Raw genomic sequence first — 16,789 nt, forward strand, 5'->3', positions numbered from 1 at the left:
GTTGGCCAGGATGGTCTTGATCTTTTGACCTCATGATCCGCCTGCCTCGTCCTCCTAAAGTGCTGGGATTACAGGTGTGAGCCACGGCGCCCGGCCAGAAGACTGGTTTATTTATGCCGTTTTGTTTATTGTGCTGGTTGGGGAAGTCTAGCGGGAGAAGGTGAAGCCACGTGTTCTCTGGGAGGCATTTTTCTGGTGACGGGTCTGTAAGCCCATTTCCCAAGAACATGGCATGAAAATAATCAGATATGAAGACAGGAAGCCATCCTCCAACCGCTCCAACCAAATGCTTGGGTGGGGCTCCTGTTACTACCGGCTCATTCAGAAGTTTGGGAGGTAAGGAAATAAAAAAGTTAAGCAAAGAGGAATGGAGACAGCACAAGAGGGAGAGAAGAGGAGAAAGAGAGAGAGAGGTGAGAAACACAAGAACCCATCTGGACCATGCATCACATTGAAATTGCCCTGCATTAAAAATTCACCAGCCAGTGAATTTTCAAGGGATTTGTAGTAATTAGATGACAAAATGCTGGCAAATCTCAGGCTTGCCAAAGATGTTACTCAGGGGTCAAAGACTCGACACTTTCGGCTGGGTAATTTGTAAGTGTCAATCACTCACAGCCATCAGAGAGGAGGCAGCGATCTAACGGCTGCATTCTAACTAAGTCAGGCGAGCCGCCGCCGGCCGGCTGCCAGCAAGCCCCCAGACCCCGAGGCCTGCCGCTCTGTGCCCTGCTTCCGGCTCAGGCACAGACAGCGGCTGCAGCCTCGCCAGGGACTCAGAGCCAGGCGGGCCAACCCAGGTTTCCAACTTCCAGTTTGATTTGATCTCCCTTTAATCTTTTTCGAAAGCTGCGGAGGCTTGTCAGGAGTCGAACTGCCCACCTTCGTGGAGGACAAAGCTCCCCGTCCTGCTGGTGCCACTGAAGAGTGACATGGGGCTCTCTGCACTTGTGCAGAGTGGCCATCAGCGTCAAGGAGACTCAATTCTCCTGCTTCGACCTGCGTGATACTCAGCCGCTGGGACCTCAGTCTTCTGATCTGTGTAGTGGGGATAAGATGATTTACCTTGAAGGGTGGTGATGACTAGGAGAGAGCCCACAGCTCTCTGCCTATGAACTCCTTCACTCCATATCCATGTGCCTTTGTCCCGGTGCTGTTCTGGGCACTGGGGACTCAACAAAGACTGAGATAACACGCCCCCTTCTCATGGAACATTCTAGTTGGGGGAGGGCGGAGAAGCAGGCAATAAACAAATAAAGTATGTCTGAGGATGGGCCAGGTATGGTGGCTCATGCCTGTAATCTCAGCACTTTGGGAAGTCAAGGTGGGCAGATCCCTAGGTCAGGAGTTCGAGACCAGCCAGGCCAATATGGTGAAACCCCATCTCTATAAAAATACAAAAATTAGCCAGGCATGGTGGCGTTCACCTGTAGTCTCAGTTACTAGGGAGGCTGAGGCAGGAGAATTGCTTGAACCTGGCAGGTGGAGGTTGTAATGAGCTGAGATTGCACCGCTGTACTCCAGCCTGGGTGACAGAGCGAGACTCCATCTCAAATACAAAACAAAACAAACAAACAAAACAAACAAAGGGCATGTCAGAAGAGAATAAGTGCTAGGAAGAAAATCAAACGATTTGGGGACAGAGCACGTCAGGGGCGTTACTTTACACAGGATGGAAGGGAAGGCCTCTCCGATGAGGCCACATCTGAACAGAGACCTAGAGAAAAGAAGGGGACAGCAGAGAGCATAAGGGACTGCAGGGTGGCCCTAGTGGCTCCGGCGGAGCAGATGATTCTAATCGCAATGAGAATTATGACCATGAGGCTGGAGACCCCTGGACAGAGGCAGCAGGGACACGGTGGCAGCTTGGCTCCAGAAGCCTTTGACACTGTGAGGCTCCAGGAAGCTGGACTCGTGTTGCCCAGCCTGATGGCCACCGGCAACCCAGATTCCAGAGCCCCATGAGTGCAGAGAAACATCCGAGATGCCCACGTGTGGTGCTTGACCCTGCCTGTGGGCCAGGGCTGACGCCGGCGGGAGGGTCTCATTCCAGCTGCTCTCACTGATTGAAAGAGAGCTGCAAAGGGGGCGGGTGAGCCTGAAGGTAAATTGACACTGTCACCGCTGCAGCCGGCTGGGACTGCCTGGATCCCAGACCGGAAGCTGTTTGCAAGATGATGGCCCGTTTTCTCCCTCGCTGCCCTGGCCCATCAGGGTATGTTCTGGAAAGAGCACTGACTTCAGAGGGGGGAATGAGGGTGGATGGGCCTGAAGCCTGAGGCCCGAGTCTGTTGTTTCTGTGCTGTGTGACCCTGGCAAGTCACCACACCTCTTTGAGCCTCACTTGCTGCACCTAAAAAATGGGCATAGGAGCCTCTCTCACATGGTTATGGACTGGCATTGTTAATGGGCAGCTGGGGCAGGGCAGATGCTCAAGGGTAGCACTTCCAAACCCCCATAACGAAAAATGATCCATACCCCCGACTATCACCATCAAAGCAAGAATTCTACAGCACACCTTAGGGAAATGAACCAGGGGGCAAATTGCTGCTCTAAAGACAAAGAGCAGCAACAGGAGGCCTTTGTGCAGTTTGCTGTTCAGTACGCAAAATATCCGTCCCAAAGTGGCATCTCTGCGTGGTGTCTTTTTTTGTATTTGGAGAACTTGTCTTGGGGTCAGGGCCAGTGATTGTAAATCACATTCTCCTCTGAGCTTTTCCTGGCCATTTCATATTTTGTGTGTGTGTGGTGGGGGCAGGGCACAGTGTGGGGTATACTTGCTTCCCCTCACCCGCCTCCTTCTCGGGCCCAGGTCTCCATCCCAGCCAGCCTTTGCTGCAGGTTTAACTGGGCTGTGAAACTACTCAAGGGGAAAATGAGAAACTACCCAGTGTTTCACGGGAGGCAGCGGGCTGGGCCTTCTGAACTCCGATGGCAAACCCTCTCCAGCCGCCAGCCGCGGATGCAGAGAGCCCCTGGATGCCCTCCGAACAGGGGGCAAGTGTCCCCTGCCCCCACTGAATCCTGGTGGTGCTTCCCCACATCAGGAAGGCGACGAGACCCACTTGAGATGCAAATAAAAATTAGCAGCGGTGGCAAGCTGGCCTGTCTATTCCCCACGGCCCCTCAGGAATATCGCTCGTCTTTGCAGTTTAGATGGGGAAATTTCTAGCTGACCCGGCATCTGCTTAAGAATCGATGGGACCGGGAATAGGGATGCAAATAACAAGAACAGGCACCACTCCAGTGGTGGCCGTTTATTGAGCACTTACTACTATGTGCAGGCCGTGTGTTGAGAGGCCCTGGACGAGATTCCTCCCAGTCATCCTCAAGGCATCGGTAGCATGACTGTCACCTCACTGGCAAGGCCATGCCTGGGCCCCAAGTGAAGGCGCTCCCCGACTGCTGTGGTGCCCCCCCTTGCTCTGATGACATTGCAGCCCCCTCTGCCTGACATTACATTCTGACTTGCTGAATGTCTGTCTCCGGGAGTGAGATGTGAGTTTCAGGGGGGCGGGGCTTTGGGTCTGTTCTCTTCACCGTGGTATCCCTAGTGCCTAGATCAGGGCTTAGCACTTAGGTGGCTTTCGATACACATTTAGCCAAATAAGTGGATGCCCACTTTACAGAGACAGAACGGGGGCCACAAGGATCCTAGAGGCAGGTGGGCAGGTGGGCAGGGTTGGATCTTGGCCACAGTGCAGGGGCTCTGGGCCACACCCTGGTTCTTGGCCTTCTGCTCACCTATTCCCCGACATGTCCTTTAGCATTTGATCGGGAGAGGGTACACTAACCCAATGCCCTGTTTCCTCACAGTTCAAAGCGTTCCCCTCTGGCTGACTCACACCTTCCAGCAAAGGGCCCAGTGTCTCCACAAGCTGGGAGGTAATGCCCAGAGTATGCCTCTGAAGCTCCTCTCTTGATGGGCTCTGACTTCCACAGGCTGAGTGGGGCCGATGCAGGCGCAGGAGGGACCAGCCCAAAGCCACGGCATGTTGCGGTCAAGGGTGTGGACCCTGGAGCCAGATTCCCTGACTTCTAAGCCTGGTCCTGCCACTGAGAAGCTGTGTGGTCTTGAGCACTCCACCACACCTCTCTGTGCCCCGTTTCTTTGTCTGGAAAAGGGAAGAACACTACTATCTGTTTCAAAGCTAATGAGTTCTTCACCCAGAGGACTTAGAACAGGGTCAGTGCTCATGGAATTCATGATCCAGAAGGACTGGATCTCACACATGCTAGAGTGAAATGGAACACAGTGCACTTGGGGTGTTTTTTTTCCAGTGGGAGAAATGCCGCTTGTGTATTAGGGCAGGGAAACTGAGGCTGATCAGATCTGAGCTGTCCCCAGCCTGACTGTGTGCCCCAAACACTGCTCCATCCGAGTCCCAACACAACTGTCTCATTTTCCTGGGGCCACTCCGGGGGTAACACCCAGCCCACTGTCAGCAGTGGCCTCGGGGAAGCCCCAGTGCCTCCTCCCCCTTGGGCCCCTCTGCACAAGACTTGACGTCATGTTCAAGACATCCTGGCTGGAGGCATCGAAGCTGACACAGCTTGTCTGTGATGAAGGCGGACAACCTGCTCACCTGCCTCCCTGGTTACAAAGTCTGCTGGGTTTTGCCAGTCACAGTGGCTCATGCCTGTATTCCCAGCACTTTGGGAGGCCGAGGCAGGTGATCACTTGAGGACAGGGTTTCAAGACCAGCCTCGCCAATGTGGTAAGACCCTGTCTCTAATAAAAATACAACAACAACAAAATTAGCCAGGCATGATGGTGCATTCCCAGCTACTCCAGAGGCTGAGGCACAACGATTGCTTGAACCCGGGAGGCAGGGGTTGCAGTGAGCTGAGATAGAAACACTGCACTCTAGCCAGGGCAACAGAACGAGACTCCATCTCAAAAACAAAAAAACCCCAATCTGCTGGTTTTAAAACTACATTTTATGCCATCTCACATATAAACAGGCAGTTGGGGGGGTCCCTGTAGGGCCCTGAATCCATATCCTGGCTACTGTTTGGATGAGTAAAGGCAGTGCCTGGTGCTTTCTGAAGGCCAAGGCTAAGCTCGGGATGACAGCAGAACCGTGTGTCCGCGGCTTGCTGACCCTTCCACGTGCGGGTGCACATACGAACACACACGTCCAACAGGCCCTCGGCATTCTCGGTCCTCCATAATCACCAGAACTGTCTGCTCCCCCACCAGCCTGGGGCTCCCTCTGTGGCCAGGGACTGTGTTCACCCTCTTCCCCGTGGACGCTAAGGCCAGGCCCAGCAGGAAAGGTGCTAGTCAATGTCTAGTCAATGTCTGTTCTGACGCATGCACAAATGCACCGGGTTGTCTGTCGCCGCCTTCAGCTGGGGGTCCAGTGTTGGGGCTGGAAGTCAGAGACACCCAGCAGGAATGCCACGTCAGCTTATTCCAAGCCGTGTGGTGCTGAGAAGCCCCTGGAGCAGCCCTGAACCTCAGCCTCCTCAACTGTAAAATGGGGAGACTGCAGTACCCATGGAGCTGTGGGGAAGATTTGGTCATGGGGCCATGGATTCAGTTTATCATTCAGTCCGCAGGGTCTTGAATTTAGGTCTCCAAGAAGGCTGGCTACTGTCTTTAAGACACAATCCCCACCCTGAGAACCTGTCAAATATGTGACCGGATGGACGCAGCATCTCCTAATTTGAGCCCCACATTTCTCCTATCCCTACTCTGGGCTGACCACATCCCTGGCAGAAGGGAATCTTCGGAAGGCAGAGAAGCTGTCCTCTCCTGGAACCAGGCTGTGGCAGGCAAGATGAGTGGGAGCATGCAGCCGCTTCTGGGAACCGATTGCGTCCTAACGGCTAGGGACAGTGGCACCAGGACAGCGCTGCACTAGGAAAATAAAGGATTCTGTATGATTGATTCTCTGCAAATCCCCCCATTAGCTCCTGCTAAAACCCCAACCGTCCTTCTGGCGCCTAAGGGAAGGGGGAAGTTCTGTTGGCCACCAGCAGCCTGCAGCTGCAGGCTGGGAGATGTGCAGTTTCCAGAGCGTTCCATTACTTTTTCCAGTGGGCAGGGGGGCATGCCTGTATGTGAGACGTTAGGTGCAGACTGACCTAGCCGGCTGAGGGGTACAGTGCTGGGTGGGGAGCACAGACCCCAGAGTGGGGCCGCCTGGTTCTAAGCCTGGCTCAACCATGAGCTGTGTGGTCTTGAGCAAGTGACGAGCCCTTTCTGGGCTCCTGCTTTCTCACGGGAGGTAAGGGTGGCAATAACAGTACCCATCGTGTGGGATGGCATGAGGGCTGAGTTAACCCATAGCTAGGGCAATATGATAATCACTCCTCAGGATAGTGGAGGCACCAAAACTCCAGTGGGGGAGACTGAGGGAAGGAGGAAAGTGGCCCTCGTCCAAGACCCACGGTGCAGGGGACTTTCTACATCTCATTTCAGTCTCCTGACCTCACCCTACAGATGGGGACATGGCCCAGGGAGGCACAGTGCTTGCCTGAGTCACACAGCTGGGAGGTGACACACTCAGGCATGCTCAGCTAATCCTTGGCGGTGAGTGTTCCTCTCATACCCGTTTTACAGAGGAGGAAACTGAGGCACAGAACAGCCAGGTAACCCTCCTGAGGTCACAGAGCTTGTAAGCAGTAGAGCCGGATTTTCATCCAGCACGCCGGCTGGTTCCCATGAAACTGTCCACAATTCAGACTTCCAGCTGATTTTGGTGAGATTGAGCCTGTTGGTCACAGAAGTGCTCAGAACAAGGCTGGGTGCCACCTTTGACTCTCAGGGCCCCAAGTTCTCAGGGTGCTCTCTCTCCTGGAGCATGCCTTGGGGGTCTCACCTCTCCTGGAGCACTGTGCCCAGGCAACTCATCTCTCCTGGGATCCCAGTCGGACCCCACAACTGCAGAGAGAAACACTGGCTGTCGGCCAGGATGGAGAAGAGATCCACAGGGTTCACGTTCCTGATGCCAGCCAGACACCAGGGTGGGCATCAGACACCCCTGAAAAGGTTGCAGCCCTTTCTCAGTCCTACCTGGGGCTGACAGCTTCTACCCTGAGGAAGCCCACCAAACCCTGGCCCCTAGTCACACTGCGGGGTTTTTTGAAGCATTCCTGTGGGCTGCACATGCTCTGTGCTGGGGCTCAGTGCCTGCTGCCTGTGAGGGGACCCCGGCTGCCCAGGCTGTTTGGCAGCCCCTCCCGCAGTGAGCAGGCGACCACGGCCACCTTGCTGCCTGTGGCTTTGCTGCTGGGTTTTCCAATTCTGGTCACATCATGCCCACACCTGCCCGCTGCCACTCTCCTTCCCCAGACCCAGTTTGGGGTGAAAGCCTTGCTTATTAGTCAATCTGGATCTCACTGTGAATTACCAGGCCTCATTGATATTCATGAGTGGACACGTCTGAAACCTCAGTCAGCTGCCACGTGACTCCCTGCCTCGAGGAGGAGGCCAGTCTGAAGACAGGGGCACCTGCACAGCCCTGACCCAAGGCTTCGGTCCCCAAATGGGGACAGGTCCGTGTCCTGGGGGCAGCCTCCAGCTGATGGCGCTCCATCCTGGAACTGGAGGTGCCAGCAGGGCTTTCTATCCGGGGCAGGTGATGGAGAAGAGGGGCTGGGGGCTGGGGTTGGAGGGGAGCAGGCAGCCAGGCACTCAGGTCCTGCCACTGCACCTTTGCCCAGGGCGCTCCTCCCCCCGGAACCTCCTCTTCCCTTTGCTCAGCTGCCTCCTACTCTCCCTTGGCTGGAAAGTGACTTCCTAGAGAAACCTGCTCTCACCAATCTGAAGGAGGCACCCCAGCAATGTTCTCTCCTGGCACATGGCGCCGTCCCAGCACCCACATTACACAGGTGTCACCAGTTGTCATTTTGGGTCTGGGTGCGTGGGGATGACTCCCTCGGGGGCCTGGATGTGGATCCTGGGCTTACCAACCAGGGCCTGGCACCGGGCAGCATTTAGCAAAAGTCAGTGGAATAAACGGTTTTAGCGTTTCCTGCAAACTAGGCACTCTGTGGTGGCTCATCACTCATGTCCTGGGTCTTCCTAACACCGCTGGGGAGGAATGGCCACATCATCCCTGTTTTCAGATGAGGAAGCAGATGCAGAGAGGCAGGAATTGGGAAGGAGAATCCTGGCCGGGGCAACTGTCCAGTCTGTGCGTCCAGAATAGAGGGAGGAGCTTGACTCTCACTCCTAAGGGACTGGGTTGGGTTTCTTTTTTTCTTTCTGTCTTTTTTTTTTTTTTTTTTTGAGACAGAGTCCCACTGTGTCACCCAGGCTGGAGTGCAGTGGTGCAATCTCAGCTCACTGCAACCTCCACCTCCTGGGTTCAAGTGATTCTCTGCCTCAACCTCCCGAGTAGTTGGGATTACGGGAACCCACCACCACATCCAGCCAGTTTTTGTATTTTAAGTAGAGATGGAGTTTTCCCATTTTGGCCAGGCTGGTCTTGAACTCCCGACCTCAGGTCATCTGCCCGCCTCAGCCTCTCAAAGTGCTAGGGTTACAGGCATGAGCCATCATGCCTGGCCAGGGCCTGGGTTTCTTGGAAGCATGGGAATCGCATCTTGAGGGGCCAATGGCTTCCGCTCCAGAAGCCAGGACTCTCATGCAAGATGCAATAAAGTAAAAAGAGAGCAGTCAACTCAGAAAACACAAACGCTGGCTGCACCCCTTCCCATCCCCCAACCTGCCTCGTTTTGAAAACTGCTTTACTGAATCGGTTGGGTGGAGGGTCGGGGGGTAGGTATGAATACACAATTCTTCTAAGTAGATCACCCACCTAACCGGAGAGAAGAGAGACTGAAGAATTGTGACTGCTTTTCAGACACCAGGAAGGTAAAAATCTGGGCTTCTCTGGGTAGGAACAAGGACGAGTTGGTTTTTCATCTCCCTCCAGAAATGAGGTCGCCTCAGCTGGGTGTCGAGGCAGGGTGGTGCAGCTCGCCCTGATTCAGGGCTCCACAGCCAGGGCAGGGAGAGAACAGATTGGGCTTCGTGGGGTGAGTGAGGATGTTGTTTTTGCAGAGGTGGTGAAGGGCCACATGGTTATCTACAAAAGAAACCGGAAGGGCCACTATAGGAATGCCTTCCCTGGGAGTGTGGGCTGCGGTGGGGGGGATGTCCCTGAGTGTCGAGGTGTGGAGGGAGAGAAGGTGGCGACATCACAGGCAGCTGGACTTTGCCACTCTCCTGCTCTTGGACCTTCAGGGGCTCTCCGCTGCCCTCAGGGTAAGTCAACCCCTCAGAGTAGCCACTCCTCACCTCCTGGGACACCGTTTAGAAGCCACCTCTTTTGGGACGCTCTCCCCATCCTTCCTTTGGACACGTTCCCCACTTCTCCCTTGGCATCATGACCACCTGTTACTTGGCCATCTCCCCAACAGACTGTGAACTTTCATCGCAGCAGTGAGCCTACTGTGTTGTATGTTTGTTTTTGAGACAGACTCTTGCTCTGTCACCCAGGCTAGAGCGCGGTGGTGCCATCTCAGCTCATTGCAACCCCCATCTCTCGAGTTCAAGAGATTCTCGTGCCCCAGCCTCCCAAGCAGCTGGGACTACAGGCACCTGCCTCCATGCCCGGCTAATTTTTTGTATTTTTAGTAGAGACGTGGTTTTGCCCTGTTGGCCAGGCCGGTCTTGAACTCTTGACCTCAAGTGATTCGCCCGCCTCAACCTCCCAAAGTGTTGGGATTATAGGCATGAGCCACTGCACCCAGCTAATTTTTGTATTTTTAGTAAAGATGGGTTTCACCACGTTGGCCAGACTGGTCTCAAACTCCTGACCTCAAGTGATCTGCTCGCCTCGGCCTCCCGAAGTGCTGAGATTACAGGTGTGAGCCACCAAGCCTGGCCAACGCTGCTGTGTTGATTGATGGATCCCCGGCCACCAGTTCAGGGCTGGTCAATAGGAGGTGCTCATTCAATGCTTGTAGAGCAAGGAAAGGGGACTCAGACAGTCTGCAGAGGGTTGAATGGTGACCTCTCCCCAGAATATATGTCCACCTGGAACCTGCAAATATGACCTTATTTGGGAAAAAAGAGTCTTTGTACATATAACTAAGGATCTTGAGATTAGGGGTGGGCCATAAATTCAATGCCAAGTGTCCTTAGTAGAAACACCATTTCCCAGCTTCTCCTGCAGCTAGGTTAAACCAGGTGACCATATTCTGGCCAAAGTGACATAAGAATGCCCAGGCTGTGTCCCTGAAGGGCAGGGCAAGCCCTCTATTTCCTCCCCACTCCTGGTGGCTGGATGGTGGCAGCACAGTGGGGTGCTGTCTGGACCGTGGAGGCATGGCAGAGTGAGTTCAGATGGGCTGGGCCCCTGCTGCTCGCCGTCAGACCAGGCCTGCTCACCTTCCAACTGTCAGGTGACACAGAAACCACCTCCATCTCATTTAAACCCACTGATGTCTGGGTCTGTGACAGCAACCAACACATTCCCTGACCTATGAACACAGCTGGCTGTCCCCTAGCACTGGGGTAGCGACTGTTCTTCGGTTGAGCACTGGGTGAAGTTGTTGACTTGTGTGCAGGGTCCACAAAATACCTCGCAGCTCATAAGAGATTGCAGCGAGATGCTGACACTATGAGGATTAGGCACCTGAGCCCAAGAATATACAATCCTGGGAGGTGGAGGGGTTCAGGGCTCCGGACTCCCTCCTTCAGCCCGCATCTCAGCACCTCTGGGGAATGCAGTCTGAGAACCGTTCAGAGGACGCAGGGTTTCTTGCTATCCCTCGTGCAGGGTGCCACGTAGCCAGCTTCCTCTCCTCTTCTGCAAAGCCGAAAGGGAAGGGAGGAGGGGCTTGGACTGTGGAGCCGCTGCCTGGGCCTTCTCTCTGGAACACTGGCCATGGCTGCTCCCCCACTTTCCTGGAGACTCAGTTTTCTCATCTGTGCGATGGCAGAGACAGCCCCTGCCTAGTGACCCAGCTCCCACCCGTGAACGTGCTTTGTAAACTGCAGGCGTACAAGGCGGCAGCGATGTTATCACCTGGAATCTTTTTCAGGAGCAGGAGAAGGGAGAGGCTCCTGACAGTTCCAGGAAAGGTGGGAGCAGCTGCTATCTGGAAATCTGCACAGCAAAATGTCTGCTGTTGGCCTGAGCCCAAGGGTGGGACACGGTGGCCCCAGTGGACGGCTCCGTGAAATCTGCAATTATGGGGAAGTGGGGTTTATTAAGGAAGCTGGAGGGGAATGCAGCCCTGGCTTCTGGCAGTGCTATAATTAGATTGAGGGGCCCCTCCTGGGGCTTGTGCTGAAGTACCCCGGCCTCCTGGGTGGCAGGTGATGGGCCAATCCTGTCGGGGTGCAGGAGGACACTGCCTTCATGTTGGGGGGACGGGGTAACAACAGCTGAGGCTTGTGTAGTGCTCATATGCGGCTGGGACCATTCTCAGCCCTCACCTCATCCCCGCATCCGCAGGAGTCTGTCTGTCTGTCCTGCTGTCAGTTCACAGGTGAGAACACCCAGGCACAGAGAGGCCAGGAGCTTACTCAAGGTCACACTGTGGGTAAGTCAGTGGCAAAGTAGTAAAGAAGGGACAGAAACGATCAAAATTCAAAATCAGGGGTTGGCAAACCACAGCCCATTTTATTTTAAGTTTTGCTGCTACTGTTGGCTGGTGTTGGGAATAAAGTTTTACTTGGCACACGTGCTGGAGGCAGCACGCAGAGGTGAAAGCCAGGATGGGGAATTCTGCCACTGTGTGATCTTGTAGAAACCACTCTTGGGCTTTCTAACCTGTACAATTGCGGGGGTTTGGTTTAGATCAGGGGTTACCACACTTGATGCAAAGGGCCAGATTGTAAATATTTTTGGCTTTGCATGTCATAAGGTCTCTGCTGCTACTCAACTCTGCTACATGCAGCAACTACTGACAGTATACAAACCAACAGGCATGGCTGTATTCCAATAAAACTTTATTTACAAAACCAGTCAATAGCAGCAAACAAACAAACAAAATGGGTCATGGTTGCCAACCCCCGATTTCAATCGTTCATATTCCTTCTTTACTACTTTGCCTTATGAAATTCATATTTTTAATATTTTTCTTTATATCAATTCACTAGTATTCCTTAGAACTTAGCAAAATCATAGGTTTGATGGCCTAAAAAAATATAGGTTTGAATTTGTGGCATACATGTGAAAATAAACTTGTAAGTTAAAAATTAAAAAGAAAAGCGTGTGGGCCACCTAAACCATCTCCTGAAGCACACAGGTCCATGCTCCGTGATTTGAGAACATTTTTTAATTGTTTTTCAGACTGCTGAGGTGATGCCTGGGAGGAAGAGCCTGGGGGAGAGGAGGCGCCTGGGGGGGGGGAGGAGCCTGGGGGGGGAGGTCAGGCCCTGTACCCTGACTTGGAACAAAGCAGTTCTCGCTTAATCTGTTTAAGACGTTTGTTTGAGAAATGGGTTCTGGAGCCAAAAGAGTTTGGAGCCATCTAGAAGTGGCTTCAAAATGAAGTTGAGGCCAGTGCAGTGGCTCACGCCTGTAATCTCAGCACTTTGGGAGGCCGAGGTGGGAGGATCACCTGAGGTCAGGAGTTCAAGACCAGTCTGGCCAACATGGCAAAACCTCATCTCTACTAAAAACACAGTACTTAGCCAGGTGTCGCGGTGCGTGCTTGTAATCTCAGCTACTTGGGATGCTGAGGTGGAAGGATTGCTTGAAGTGAGAGAGGTGAGAGCTACAATGAGCTAAGATTGCACCACTGCACTCCAGCCTAGGAAACAGAGCAAGACTCCATCTCAAAAAAAAAAAAAAAAAAAAAATTAACATGAAATTTTGGAGCTATGAGCTAGGATTTCCCATGTCTATATACATGGGGCTGTTAGTTCTCATCTGACTCTTAGATTTTTATTTTTTCCTTTTTTTTTGGAGACAGCATCTCACTCCATCGCCCAGGCTGGAGTGCAGTGCTATGATCATGGCTCACTGTGGCCTCGCTCTCCTGAGCTCAGGTGATCTTCCCACCTCAGCCTCCTGAGTATCTGGGACCATTAGCCCACACCACCATAGCCGGCTAATTTTAAAAATTATTTGTAGAGATGGAGGTCTCCCTATGTTGCCCAGGCTGGTCTCAAACTCCTGACCTCAAAGCTATCCTCCTGTCTCAGTCTCCCAAAGTGCTGGGATTACAGGAGTAAAGCACCGAGGCTGGCCCTTCTTAGATTTCTTAACCAAAGGAGGAGAATTTCCCATTATACCCCGTCCAACCCTCTCCTCAACCTGAGACACACATCCTTTGGTGTGATCTTTACCTCTTAGCAACAGCTAACCGAGTTTAAAGCCAGTTCCTGCCCCGCTCCAAGCCGGCTCCTCCTGCAATGGTCTCAGCACCAGCTTCCTTCTTCCCACTGCCTAGGCTGTGAGCGCGCACCTTGGTTGTGCATACCCCACAGCCAAGCCTTCAGGCCACTGGCTGCATCTTCAATCTGTCTACCGGAAAGGGCCACCTCAGCCCTCCACGGACACCTCTCCGCTCTGAGTCAACCCCGTCTCTCCTGCTCACTGCAATGGCTTCTGAACACCTATCCCTGTTTTGGTTCTTGTCCTGCTGTTGATTGTCAACATGGTGGCAGACTGGGGCAGCTCTGCTGCCCTCCACAGACCCAGACTTGATACCCAAGCCTGAGCGGGGTTGGCAGCCCTCTGTCCATTCTCCCTGGCTTTGTCTGTGGTTTGGGCTGGCCCTCTCTTCCTCTCTTCAGCATACAGATCTGTCCCCTTCCTCCTGGCTCTGCTCACATGCCACCTCCTCAGGAGCCCTTCCTTGGGCCTGCCAGGCATCCTCAGAGAGAACAGAGCCTCAGCAGTGCCAGGAAAGCAATCCTCTGCCCACTTGGGGCTGGGTCTCCCCACATTTGGCCACCAGCTGCTCGAGGCCAGGGAGTCTTATCTGCTGTGTCCACTCCTGCACCTCCAGCATCATGGCCATGCCTGGTACACACGAGCTCAACACACATCTGCTGGGTGTTTTAGGTCTGAACCTCTCCCTTGGGCTCTGGGGCTGTGTGAGTCCCAGAGGATGAAGCTGAGGTATCAGTCCTTGGAAGCTGACAGTCCTGAAGGTGGTCTCAGGGCTGCCCCCATCGCCCCACTCTTTACCCTGGAACCCTATGATGCCTGGGCAATGCCTGGCACTGTCAGTCCACAGCCATAATGAGCTACAATGCATGCCCACTGGCCCGGCACTGATGGCATTTGATGATATTAAAAAACAAACCAAAAAGCACACTGGGGGTGCTGTGGCAGGAAGGAGCTGAATAGGAGCACCTCATCGGGGGTGAGGAGAGAGAGGCCTCCATCCACGCTGCCTTGAGGACAGGGCTCGAGATGGCACACAGTGGGCCTGCCCCCGCTGTAAAGTGGAGACAGTATCCCAGGCCCTGGTGCAGGAACGAGAGCGCGGGGTGAGCCTCTGAAGCCCAGCGTAGGGGCCCGGCCCCCTGCCTGTGGGAACTGCCCTCACTGCTCTGGGGAGGAAGGGCTTGGGCTTGTGCCAGAAGGAGCTGAGCATGAGGCTGATGGCAGCCCTCTGTGCAGTGCTGTCTTGGGAATGCCACCCACCTCTCTGTTTCCGCATCTCCCATAAACTTACCTCTCACAGTTGCTAAAAGGACAAAGTTGGGGCCACTGATGCCTTCACCAAGTGTTTACTAAGCATCTACTACATGATGCACAAAACAGGGACTGACCCTGCTCTCCTGGGGTTTACGGTCCAGAGAGAGAAAGGTCAGACATGAAATAAACACACAGAAACGATTCACAGCTGTAAGGAGCTAGGGAGACAACTGGTGTGATGAGTGCATCTGACACGAGGCCTGGGCTTGTCTGGGATGGGGCCTGGGAAAGTCATGTAGGCAAGGTGCCTACTTCAACAGCCCAGGCGGCATGGGTGAATAAATTATTATTACGCAAGTATTCTATTAATCTTTTATTATTGGGACGGCTGGAAAAAAACGATGACATATTATGAGTGAAGCTCAGCGGAAGAGCAGTGGGTGGAAAGCTCTAAGCCGAGAGGCCGCCTTCCCAGGGTGGGAAGAGGTGCTACATTTCCGCAAGGTGTACCAAAGGGTTAAAGTCATTTTCATTAAAATTTAAATTTCAGCAGACGCTCACTCTCCCTTCCCCGTCCTTTGAACGTTTGACTGGCAACCATTTCATATTTCAATCTCGGCAGAACAAATTGAATTAGATGTTGAAACCAAGCTCGGCTCTGTTCACCAAAGCCTGCATGCTCTGCTCACACTAATCCTTTCCTAGACGCTGTGGAGCACAGACGGGCGCTGTGAGAGGCGGCCCTGCACAAAAGACAAAAAAGACCACGGCGGCAGGGAATGGAGAGGAGAAAAAACAAGCCGGCAGAGGCCGCTGGAAATTGTCTTCCACCTGATGCATGGGGCTTAAAGCCTAGGAGACCAAGCCTGCACCCACCCCTCAGGGAAGGCCAGCGCGGAGGCACACGGGGTGACCCGGGTTTCTGTCCTGTGTCTGGAGTACCCAGCACAGAGCCTTGCACATGGCAGATGCCCAGCAGGTGTCTGATGGACGAAATGAATGAACAAGTGAATGAATGAATGCGGGAGAGGACTTACTCTACCAGCCCGTGCCTCTGGCCTGTGCCCGTTTCTCCCCTTTGCAGAGTGGCCCCAGCTAGTCTCCTCACCCCCACAACTTCCCAAGAAGTGACAGCATGCTGAGCTCAGTGGCCTCAGGCCCTCCAGTCCCTGTGCCCAGTGCAAACCAGTGGAGGATGGCAGCTCATTTCTGGGGAGAAAGGCAGACCTCCGGGCCTGCTCTGGGATCCACTGGCACCCCAGGATAACCCCATGTTCACTGGTTCTTTCTTTAAACTGTGTAAGTCTGAGGACTGGCCTAGTGGCGCTGACCCAGGGGTCCTGGAGTCTGGTTTTCAGAAGAGACAGCTCTGCTACTGTGGCCGTGGAGTCCACACCCACGTGGGACGGACCCCCAGTTGAAAGGGTTAGGTGAGTGCGGTGGCTCACGCCTGTAATTCCAGAACTTTGGGAGGCTGAGGTGGGTGGAACATTTGAGGTCGGGAGTTCAAGACCAACCTGGCCCACATGATGAAACCCCTTCTGTACTAAAAATAAAATAAATTAGCTGGGCGTGGTGGTGTGCACCTGTAATCCCAGCTACTTGGGAGGCTGAGGCGGGAGAATTGCTTGAGGTGGGGAGGTAAGCCCAGATCATGCCACTGCACTCCAGCCTGGGCAATAGAGTGAGACTTTGTCTAAAAAAAAAGAAAAAGGGTTAGGAACAGACACACAGAACAACAGACCGACAGCTGCTCCTGGGGGTTCTCACCTGTTTTCCAACAGCCATTGGCCCATCTGGGCTTAAACTTTGGTTCCGTGCAGGAATAGCCAGGAATACAATGTGCTGGTCCGCCCACTGCAGCCAGAGGGCACGGGGGCACCTCCCCCAGGCTCCTTCCTGGATCACAGGCTCCTCCTCAACATGGCGCAGTGCCCTGTGAGTCTCCATCCCACCCCTGCCTCTGGATGTGGGCCCAGCTGGCCTGACATCTGCTGGGTGCAGCCCCATAAGCTTGCTTTGTTTTGAAGTTATGTTCACAATAATGATGGCAACTACCATCACTAAGCACTCACTAGGCATGACACAGTCTGCTAACTACTTCCATTCATGACCTTCTATTCCTGCCTTAACCCATCCAATGCGGCAGGAATTCCTGGACCCATTTGAAAGACCTGGAACACAAGGCACAGAGACACTGAGAGCCTAGAGATTCCAACGCG

At 53.7% G+C, this 16,789-nt stretch overlaps 1 long non-coding RNA gene across 1 annotated transcript; it reads right to left on the reverse strand.

The window, feature by feature from the left end:
* Window positions 1–2,123: 2,123 nt before the first annotated feature.
* LOC116525087 lies at window positions 2,124–16,140 on the reverse strand. The gene is made up of 3 exons (XR_004257574.1): window positions 13,384–16,140; window positions 4,882–4,890; window positions 2,124–2,134 (listed from the first exon to the last, which is right to left on the reverse strand). It is a non-coding gene; the product is annotated as an uncharacterized LOC116525087 (long non-coding RNA).
* Between the last annotated feature and the right edge of the window lie 649 nt (window positions 16,141–16,789).

This window comes from Sapajus apella, unplaced genomic scaffold, assembly GCF_009761245.1.
Source record: "Sapajus apella isolate SASKATOON/1434 unplaced genomic scaffold, GSC_monkey_1.0 scaffold2, whole genome shotgun sequence".
Lineage (NCBI taxonomy): Eukaryota > Metazoa > Chordata > Mammalia > Primates > Cebidae > Sapajus > Sapajus apella.